Source organism: Triticum urartu, unplaced genomic scaffold (assembly GCF_056163025.1).
Source record: "Triticum urartu cultivar PI428250 unplaced genomic scaffold, HENAU_Tu73 scaffold2, whole genome shotgun sequence".
NCBI lineage: Eukaryota > Viridiplantae > Streptophyta > Magnoliopsida > Poales > Poaceae > Triticum > Triticum urartu.
In genome coordinates, this window is record NW_028260368.1 from 9,509,030 (window position 1) to 9,519,644 (window position 10,615).

The 10,615-nt window shown below is 38.7% G+C and overlaps 1 non-coding gene across 1 annotated transcript; it reads right to left on the minus strand.

Annotated features, from left to right (window-relative positions):
- Nucleotides 1-4,954: 4,954 nt before the first annotated feature.
- TRNAR-UCU (transfer RNA arginine (anticodon UCU)) lies at nt 4,955-5,026 on the minus strand. The gene has a single exon. It is a non-coding gene; the product is annotated as a tRNA-Arg (tRNA).
- Between the last annotated feature and the right edge of the window lie 5,589 nt (nt 5,027-10,615).

The following is a 10,615-nucleotide window of genomic DNA, read 5'->3' on the forward strand; positions in this document are numbered from 1 at the left end:
ACCATCCCGACCGACGGTCAGAATTTTTTTGAATATGTCCTTGAGTTTATTCGAGACTTGAGCAAAACTCAGATTGGAGAAGAATATGGTCCCTGGGTTCCCTTTATTGGAACTATGTTCCTTTTTATTTTTGTTTCGAATTGGTCGGGTGCTCTTTTACCTTGGAAAATTATAGAGTTACCCCATGGGGAATTAGCAGCGCCCACGAATGATATAAATACTACTGTTGCTTTAGCTTTACTCACGTCAGCGGCATATTTTTATGCTGGTCTTAGCAAAAAAGGATTGAGCTATTTCGAGAAATATATTAAACCAACTCCAATCCTTTTACCAATTAACATCCTAGAAGATTTCACAAAACCATTATCGCTTAGCTTTCGACTTTTCGGGAATATATTGGCGGATGAATTAGTCGTTGTTGTTCTTGTTTCTTTAGTCCCCTTAGTAATCCCTATACCGGTCATGTTTCTTGGATTATTTACAAGCGGTATTCAAGCTCTTATTTTTGCAACATTAGCCGCAGCCTATATAGGTGAATCCATGGAGGGTCATCATTGAATTGACTCTTTTTGGAAATAGTATTTTTTTTTTTTGCAGCTTAGCTCAATTCATGCATGGTTCCAGATAATCTGCTTGGTTGCAAAAAAATAGTTAGAAATGCGTATGAATATATAGCCTAGAGTTGTAGGAGAGAGAATAGAATAGACTATATTATGGAATTTTCAAAGTATATATGCATTAAGGAGGGTGGAGTCAGGCTAGATCTATACTATAATATCCTTAATGTCTATAAGTGGAGTCCTCTTTTATGCAGGTTTCCACTTTAAGCAATGATTTTAGAATCCGATTCAATAGAAAATGAGAAAATATGCAAACAAAATAGAAGAAACAAATGTATATATATAGGATATTATATTATATATTCCTAGGTTAGATTCATTATCTAATCCGATATATGGATATGGAATTCCCTTCTATGTAGTTCGGACAATTCACATTATCATTTCAATTTGATTTCAATTTGTACTTTTTAGTTACTTTACTTCTCCCCAATAGAGCTTAGAAGTAAGAATTTATTGGTTGATTGTATCCTTAACCATTTCTTTTTTTTGACACGAGGAACTACTCACCATGAATCCACTAATTGCTGCTGCTTCTGTTATTGCTGCTGGATTGGCCGTAGGGCTTGCTTCTATTGGACCTGGAGTTGGTCAAGGTACTGCTGCAGGACAAGCTGTAGAAGGTATTGCGAGACAGCCAGAAGCAGAAGGTAAAATACGAGGTACTTTATTGCTTAGTCTAGCTTTTATGGAAGCTTTAACAATTTATGGACTAGTTGTGGCACTAGCGCTTTTATTTGCGAACCCTTTTGTTTAATCTTAAAAAAAAAATTCTTTCGATTTCGATTAGATACTTTTTTCTTTTTTTAGTAAATTGGTATTTGCTTCCACAATTCCAATTATATCAATACTTTATTTAATTTACTCCTATTTATTACTCCTGGAATTATCTATTTATCGGGACAGATAATACCCCATTCTAGGAAGGGCTGAGTTGAGTATTATTAATTTAGAAGATATGCTCACCTTCTTATTTCCCGTCCTTAGTTTAGGAAAGTGGAAAGTTTTTTCCTTTTATTTTAGGAATTTTGGGAACAGAACATTTCAACAAAGGAAGTCTTTCACCGGTCAAACAAGACGTAAGACTTAATCTAAAAGAAATTACTAGATTGAATCTATTTGCATTAAAAAAACCGATCAAAAAAGGGCGAGCGAAGTAAGTGATCGAAAAACTTTGTTCTTTGTTCGTCCTATCTATAAGAGGAGAGCATATGAAAAATGTAACCCATTCTTTCGTTTTTTTAGCTCACTGGCCATCCGCTGGCAGTTTCGGGCTTAATACCGATATTTTAGCAACAAATCTAATAAATCTAACTGTAGTGGTTGGTGTTTTGATTTTTTTTGGAAAGGGAGTGTGTGCGAGTTGTCTATTTCAAGAATAGATTGGATCTATCCGGCTGCACTTTATAATATTTTTTAGTATTTTTCGGATAAATAAGAAAAGGGTGCACGATCTCGACGAATTACTTCTGAATAAATTCAGAAATCATATGGAAGAACCATAGCATTTCGCGACTCATTGGTAAATCAACTTTGATTCTCTATAAACCAAGAATGTGAGACCATTAACACGGTTAAAGCTAAACTGCTTGAAGTCCAGGCAAAAAGAGGTACTCTTTCTACAACTATATTAGTATTAGTACCAATTTAAACGGGAAATAGCTAATGTAAAATTTATCTGATATAGAACACTCATATCGATAACATGGTTTGAACTATTTACTAGAAAAAAAAGGGGGCACCCTGCCCTTTTTTAACCAATGCCGAATCGACGACCTATGTATAAAAATAAAAAAGAGAAATTTTTTGGATTTGAAGAAAAAAAAAATAAAAAAGAATTCTATTAATTTTCATTTTCCATTTATTTAGTTAGTTTTTCTTAATGAAATTGAAATTATTAACTAGAGGGCAAATAAAAATAAAGAAACAACTTTGCTGACCATGATATATTTTTATCTAGGCGGAAGAGTCCTCTTAATATTTATCTAGTCTTATATAGGTTTCGGTATATTGAAATATAAACATAAAAAAGAAGATAGAGGATAGGCTCATTACTTAAAAAAAAGATATGGAAATAGCTATAGAAAAAAAAAAAGGAGCGTGAGAGCCAAATGAATCGAAAGATTCATGTTTGGTTCGGGAAGAGATCATAAAAGTTGTAAACTTACAAAATAATCTACTTTCATTAAAAGATTTATTAGATAATCGAAAACAGAGGATCTTGAGTACTATTCGAAATTCAGAAGAATTGCGTAGAGGGACCATTGAGCAACTCGAAAAAGCTCGGATTCGATTACAGAAAGTCGAACTAGAAGCGGATGAGTATCGAATGAATGGATACTCTGAGATAGAACGAGAAAAAGCAAATTTGATTAATGCTACTTCTATTAGTTTGGAACAATTGGAAAAGTCTAAAAACGAAACCCTTTATTTTGAAAAACAAAGGGCAATGAATCAGGTCCGACAGCGGGTTTTCCAACAGGCCGTACAAGGAGCTCTAGGAACTCTGAATAGTTGTTTGAATACCGAGTTACATTTCCGTACGATTCGTGCTAATATTGGCATTCTCGGGTCCCTGGAATGGAAGAAATAATTAAATTAATTAGGCCTTGAACTTCTACTTTCGTTTAGAATTTAGGCATTATTTTTCCCCTTGCTTCCGAAAAAAGAGTCAAGAAACACTAATGGCAACCCTTCGAGTCGACGAAATTCATAAAATTCTCCGCGAACGTATTGAACAATATAATAGGAAAGTAGGGATTGAGAATATAGGTCGCGTAGTTCAAGTGGGGGATGGGATTGCTCGTATTATAGGTCTTGGTGAAATAATGTCAGGTGAATTAGTCGAATTTGCAGAAGGTACTAGGGGTATTGCTCTGAATTTGGAATCCAAAAATGTTGGGATTGTATTAATGGGCGATGGGTTGATGATACAAGAGGGAAGTTTTGTAAAAGCAACAGGAAGAATTGCTCAGATACCCGTGAGTGAGGCTTACTTGGGTCGTGTTGTAAATGCTCTGGCTAAACCTATTGATGGGAAAGGCGAAATTATAGCTTCCGAATCTCGCTTAATTGAATCTCCTGCTCCAAGTATAATTTCCAGGCGTTCCGTATACGAACCTCTTCAAACAGGGCTTATTGCTATCGATTCGATGATCCCTATAGGGCGCGGTCAGCGAGAGTTAATTATTGGGGACAGACAGACTGGCAAAACAGCAGTAGCCACAGATACAATTCTCAATCAAAAAGGGCAAGGTGTAATATGTGTTTATGTAGCTATCGGTCAAAGAGCATCCTCCGTAGCTCAAGTAGTAACTACTTTCCATGAGGAGGGGGCCATGGAATACACTATTGTAGTAGCTGAAATGGCGGATTCACCTGCTACATTACAATACCTCGCTCCTTATACGGGAGCAGCCCTGGCTGAGTATTTTATGTACCGCGAACGGCATACTTTAATAATTTATGATGATCTCTCCAAACAGGCACAAGCTTATCGCCAAATGTCCCTTCTATTAAGAAGACCTCCCGGACGTGAGGCTTATCCAGGGGATGTTTTTTATTTGCATTCACGCCTTTTAGAAAGAGCCGCTAAATTAAATTCTCTTTTAGGCGAAGGAAGTATGACCGCTTTACCAATAGTTGAGACTCAATCTGGAGACGTTTCCGCCTATATTCCTACTAATGTAATCTCCATTACAGATGGACAAATATTCTTATCTGCGGATCTATTCAATGCCGGAATTCGACCCGCTATTAATGTGGGTATTTCTGTTTCCAGAGTAGGATCCGCGGCTCAAATTAAAGCCATGAAACAAGTAGCTGGCAAATCAAAATTGGAACTAGCGCAATTCGCAGAGTTACAAGCCTTTGCACAATTCGCCTCTGCTCTCGATAAAACAAGTCAGAATCAATTGGCAAGGGGTCGACGATTAAGGGAATTGCTTAAACAATCCCAGGCAAATCCTCTCCCAGTGGAAGAGCAGATAGCTACTATTTATACCGGAACAAGAGGATATCTTGATTCGTTAGAAATTGAACAGGTAAATAAATTTCTGGATGAGTTACGTAAACATCTAAAAGATACTAAACCTCAATTCCAAGAAATTATATCTTCTAGCAAGACATTCACCGAGCAAGCGGAAATCCTTTTGAAGGAAGCTATTCAGGAACAGCTGGAACGGTTTTCTCTTCAGTAACAAATAAATTTTGCATGTCTACTCTTGTTAGTAGAATAGGAATCGTTGAGAAAGCTTTTTCATTTGAATCATGCAAAAAAGTTTTCTTTGTTTTTAGTTTAGTATAGTTATTTAAAGAATAGATAGAAATAAGATTGCGTCCAATAGGATTTGAACCTATACCAAAGGTTTAGAAGACCTCTGTCCTATCCATTAGACAATGGACGCTTTTCTTTCATATTTTATTCTTTCTTTTATTTTTTTGCTTCTTCCGAGAAAAAACTGTTAGACCAAAACTCTTTTAGGAAATCAAAAAATCCAGATACAAATGCATGATGTATATATTATATCATGCATATATCATAAAGAAGGAGTATGGAGGCGGTAGTGGGAATCGAACCCGCAACCCCAAGGTTATGAGCCTTATGAGCTACCAAACTGCTCTATACTCTTAAACTAAAGAGGGGTAACTAGTGGATAAAAGAGGGTTGGATACGCCCCTCTACCAATATCTATACAAATAGAATAGTCCATTTATACAGAATGGTAAAGAGGGCTCCTCTATGATTATCAATTCCAGAAATCCATACAAATACGAAAGGGTATTTTATCCTTACCAACTGGATCTTGTTGCACCCGGTAACAAACATTCATAAACCATTTCTCGAAGTACGTGTCCGGATAGCCCAAAATGTCGATAGTTAGCTCTAGGTCTTCCGGTCAAAAAACAACGTCGATGAAGGCGTGTAGGTGCACTATTACGCGGTAGGGATTGCAATTTTTCTCGCATTTTCGTTTTTTCACTCAAACTCAAGGGAGAAACTTTGCTTCTTATCTTTTTTTTTAAAGATTGACGAATCAAATGATATTTCTGTTCTAATTTCTGCCGCTTCTTCTCCCTCTGAATCAAACTTTTTTTTGCCATAATGTGTCGTTGCTATTATTACCAAGTATACGGTTCTAATCCTAGATGGAAAAATAAATAGAAAAAGAAATCTAAAAAGGCAGATCCTCCCTCTCTATCAAGAGTAATGAACTAGGTGCTGATACAGTACAAAAAAACAAACTAAATTAACCAAACTTGCCTGATGTTGAGGCAATCAAGAAAGCTGCATAAGTGAATATATAACCCACGGAAAAGTGAGCTAATCCAACCAATCTTGCTTGCACAATGGAAAGAGCCACGGGCTTATCTCTCCAGCGAATTAAATTAGCTAAAGGTGTGCGTTCATGAGCCCATGCTAAAGTCTCAATTAATTCCTGCCAATACCCCCGCCAGGAAATTAAGAACATAAATCCAGTAGCCCAAACAAGATGTCCAAATAAGAACATCCACGCCCATACCGATAAACTATTCATCCCAAAAGGATTATATCCATTGATAAGTTGTGAAGAGTTTAACCATAGGTAATCTCTTAACCATCCCATCAAATAAGTGGAGGATTCATTAAATTGTGAAACGTTGCCCTGCCATAATGTGATATGTTTCCAATGCCAATAAAAAGTAACCCACCCAATGGTATTTAACATCCAGAAAACTGCCAAATAAAATGCGTCCCAAGCAGAAATATCACAAGTACCGCCGCGCCCTGGGCCGTCACAAGGAAAACTATATCCAAAATCCTTTTTATCTGGCATTAATTTGGAACCGCGTGCATCTAAAGCGCCCTTTACTAAAATCAATGTAGTTGTATGCAAACCTAGAGCAATAGCATGATGAACCAAGAAATCCCCAGGTCCTATTGTTAAGAAAAGCGAATTACTATTCTCATTAACAGCATTCAACCATCCGGGCAACCATAGGCTTCGACCCGCATTGAAAGCGGGGCCATTCGTTGAAGATAAGAGTATATCGAACCCATATGTCGTCTTGCCATGAGCAGATTGTATCCATTGGGCAAATATAGGTTCGATCAAGATTTGCTTTTCTGGAGTACCAAAAGCAAGCATGACGTCGTTATGAACATAAAGGCCCAAGGTATGGAATCCTAGAAAGAGGCTAGCCCAACTTAAATGAGATATGATAGCTTCTTTATGGTCTAACATTCTTGCCAATACATTATCCTCATTCTGTTCCGGATTGTAATCCCTAATGAAAAAAATAGCTCCATGAGCAAAAGCCCCTGTCATGATGAACCCTGCAATATATTGGTGATGAGTATATAAAGCAGCTTGAGTAGTAAAGTCTTGTGCTATGAATGCATAAGGAGGTAAAGAGTACATATGTTGAGCTACTAAGGAAGTAATAACCCCTAAAGAAGCTAGAGCAAGACCTAACTGAAAATGAATCGAATTGTTGATTGTGTCATAAAGGCCCTTATGCCCACGCCCTAATCGACCCCCCGGAGGAGTATGCGCTTCTAAAAGATCTTTAATACTGTGCCCAATTCCGAAGTTAGTTCGATACATGTGACCGGCAATGAGAAAAATAAATGCAATAGCTAAATGATGGTGAGCCATATCGGTCAGCCACAAACTTTGTGTTTGTGGATGGAATCCCCCAAGAAGAGTTAGAATGGCAGTTCCCGCTCCTTGAGCGGTACCAAATAAATGATTACTCGAATCAGGGTTTTGGGCATAAAGATTCCATTGACCCGTCAAAAGGGGTCCCAACCCCTGGGGATAGGGTAATACATCTAAGAAATTATTCCATCGAACGTACTCCCCCCTGGATGCGGGAATAGCAACATGAACTAAATGTCCTGTCCAAGCCAAAGAACTTACCCCGAAAAGTCCTGACAAATGATGATTGAGACGAGATTCCGCGTTTTTGAACCACGAAAGGCTTGGTTTCCATTTGGGTTGTAGATGTAACCAACCCGCTATTAAGGACAGCGTAGAAAGAAATAATAGAAAAAGAGCTCCAGTATAAAGATCCTCATTGGTGCGTAATCCTATTGTATACCACCACTGATAAACTCCAGAATAAGCAATATTCACTGGACCAGCAGCACCTCCTCGAGTAAAGGCTTCCACAGCGGGTTGACCAAAATGAGGATCCCAAATCGCATGAGCAATAGGTCTTACGTGTAAAGGATCCTGTATCCATGATTCAAAATTTCCTTGCCAAGCTACATGAAACAGATTTCCGGACGTCCATAGAAAGATTATTGCTAATTGCCCAAAGTGAGAAGCAAAAATGTTCTGATAAAGACGTTCTTCAGTAATATCATCATGACTTTCGAAATCATGTGCGGTAGCAATACCAAACCAAATACGACGAGTAGTGGGGTCCTGAGCTAAGCCTTGGCTAAACCTGGGAAATCTTAATTCCATAATGCCTTTCAAATCCTCCTAGCCACTATCCTACTGCAATAATTCTCGCTAAGAAGAATGCCCATGTCGTGGCAATTCCACCCAGAAGGTAATGGGTTACTCCTACAGCGCGTCCTTGTATAATGCTCAAGGCTCTAGGCTGAGTAGCAGGAGCAACTTTTAATTTGTTATGAGCCCAAACGATAGATTCAATGAGTTCTTGCCAATAACCACGGCCGCTGAATAAAAACATTAAACTGAAGGCCCAGACAAAATGAGCACCTAAGAAAAAAAGACCATATGCAGATAATGAAGAACCATAAGACTGAATGACTTGCGATGCCTGTGCCCACAAGAAATCTCGAAGCCACCCATTAATCGTAATGGAACTCTGTGCAAAGTTTCCCCCTGTAATATGAGTTACCACCCCTTGATCACTTATAGTACCCCAAACATCCGACTGCATTTTCCAACTGAAATGGAAAATGACTACCGAAATTGCATTGTACATCCAGAATAAACCTAAGAAAACATGATCCCAGGCGGATACTTGACATGTTCCCCCTCGGCCAGGCCCATCGCAAGGAAAGCGAAAACCTAGATTTGCTTTATCGGGTATCAAACGGGAACTCCGAGCAAATAAAACACCTTTCAAAAGTATTAATACAGTCACATGTATGGTAAATGCATGAATGTGATGGACTAAAAAATCTGCGGTTCCTAATGGAATAGGTAACAAAGCCACTTTGCCACCTACTGCTACTAACTCGCCGCCTCCCCACGTTAAGCTAGTACTTGTTGTTGCACCAGGAGCTGTTACGCCAGGCGCAGTAGCATGGATATTTTGTACCCATTGAGCAAAGATAGGTTGTAATTGTATGGCAGTATCCGAAAACATATCTTGTGGACGGCCTAAAGCACTCATGGTATCATTATGAATGTACAAGCCAAAACTGTGAAAACCTAGAAATATACATACCCAGTTAAGGTGGGATATGATTGCATCGCGGTGTCTAAGGACGCGATCTAATAGATCGTTGTATCGAGTAGTTGGATCATAGTCTCTTACCATAAAAATTGCTGCATGTGCAGCAGCACCGACTATTAGAAATCCGCCAATCCACATGTGGTGTGTGAACAAGGAAAGTTGTGTACCATAGTCAGTAGCTAGGTATGGATAGGGAGGCATAGAATACATATGATGAGCTACAACAATGGTTGTAGAGCCTAGCATAGCTAGGTTAAGAGATAATTGAGCATGCCATGACGTTGTTAAGATTTCATAAAGACCCTTATGGCCTTGTCCTGTAAATGGGCCCTTGTGAGCCTCCAAAATATCTTTAAGTCCATGGCCAATACCCCAATTGGTCCTATACATATGACCTGCGATTAGGAAAAGAATAGCAATAGCTAAATGATGGTGCGCAATATCGGTCAGCCAGAGACCACCGGTTACTGGATCTAGTCCTCCGCGAAAAGTCAGAAATTCTGCGTATTTGGACCAATTTAAAGTGAAAAAAGGGGTTGCTCCTTCGGCAAAACTAGGATAAAGTTGAGCCAAAAGGTCCCGATTCAAGATAAATTCATGAGGAAGTGGTATCTCTTTAGGATCCACCCCAGCGTCAAGAAATTGGTTAATTGGTAAAGATACATGAATTTGGTGCCCCGCCCAAGAAAGAGACCCAAGTCCTAATAATCCCGCTAAGTGGTGATTCAACATGGATTCTACATCTTGGAACCAGGCCAATTTGGGAGCGGCTTTGTGATAATGGAACCAACCAGCAAAAAGCATTAACGCTGCAAAAATCAATGCACCAATTGCAGTACAATAGAGTTGTAATTCACTAGTTATTCCAGATGCTCGCCAAAGCTGAAAAAAACCAGAGGTTATTTGGATTCCTCGGAAACCCCCGCCTACATCACCATTCAATATTTCTTGCCCTACTATAGGCCAAACTACCTGAGCACTGGGTCCAATGTGAGTAGGATCACTTAGCCATGCTTCATAATTGGAAAAACGGGCGCCATGAAAGTACATGCCACTCAACCAAAGAAAGATAATGGAAAGTTGCCCGAAATGAGCACTAAAGACTTTTCGAGAAATCTCCTCCAAATCACCAGTATGACTATCGAAATCGTGAGCATCAGCATGTAGGTTCCAGATCCAAGTGGTAGTATCAGGGCCCTTAGCTAGTGTTCTTGAGAAATGGCCGGGTCTGGCCCATTCCTCAAAAGATGTTTTTACAGGATCCCTATCCACAACAATTTTTACTTCTGGTTCCGGCGAACGAATAATCATTAAGTCCTCCTCTTTCCGGACAAGACATACAAAGAGACCCGCCAACTGTCTTTTTAGTGAATCTTTGAAAGATATATATTTTGAAAGATAGATTTTGAAAGATAGATTTTGAAAGATAGATATTGTGATTAGTTCTTTTCTTTACTATCTACCATCCTTCTATTTTTTTTTTAGTTATTCACTGGAGCAATTATATATTGAAGTCAATCCGAGGCAAGTGTTCGGGTCTATTATGACATAAAGATTAGGTGCCTAACGGACAT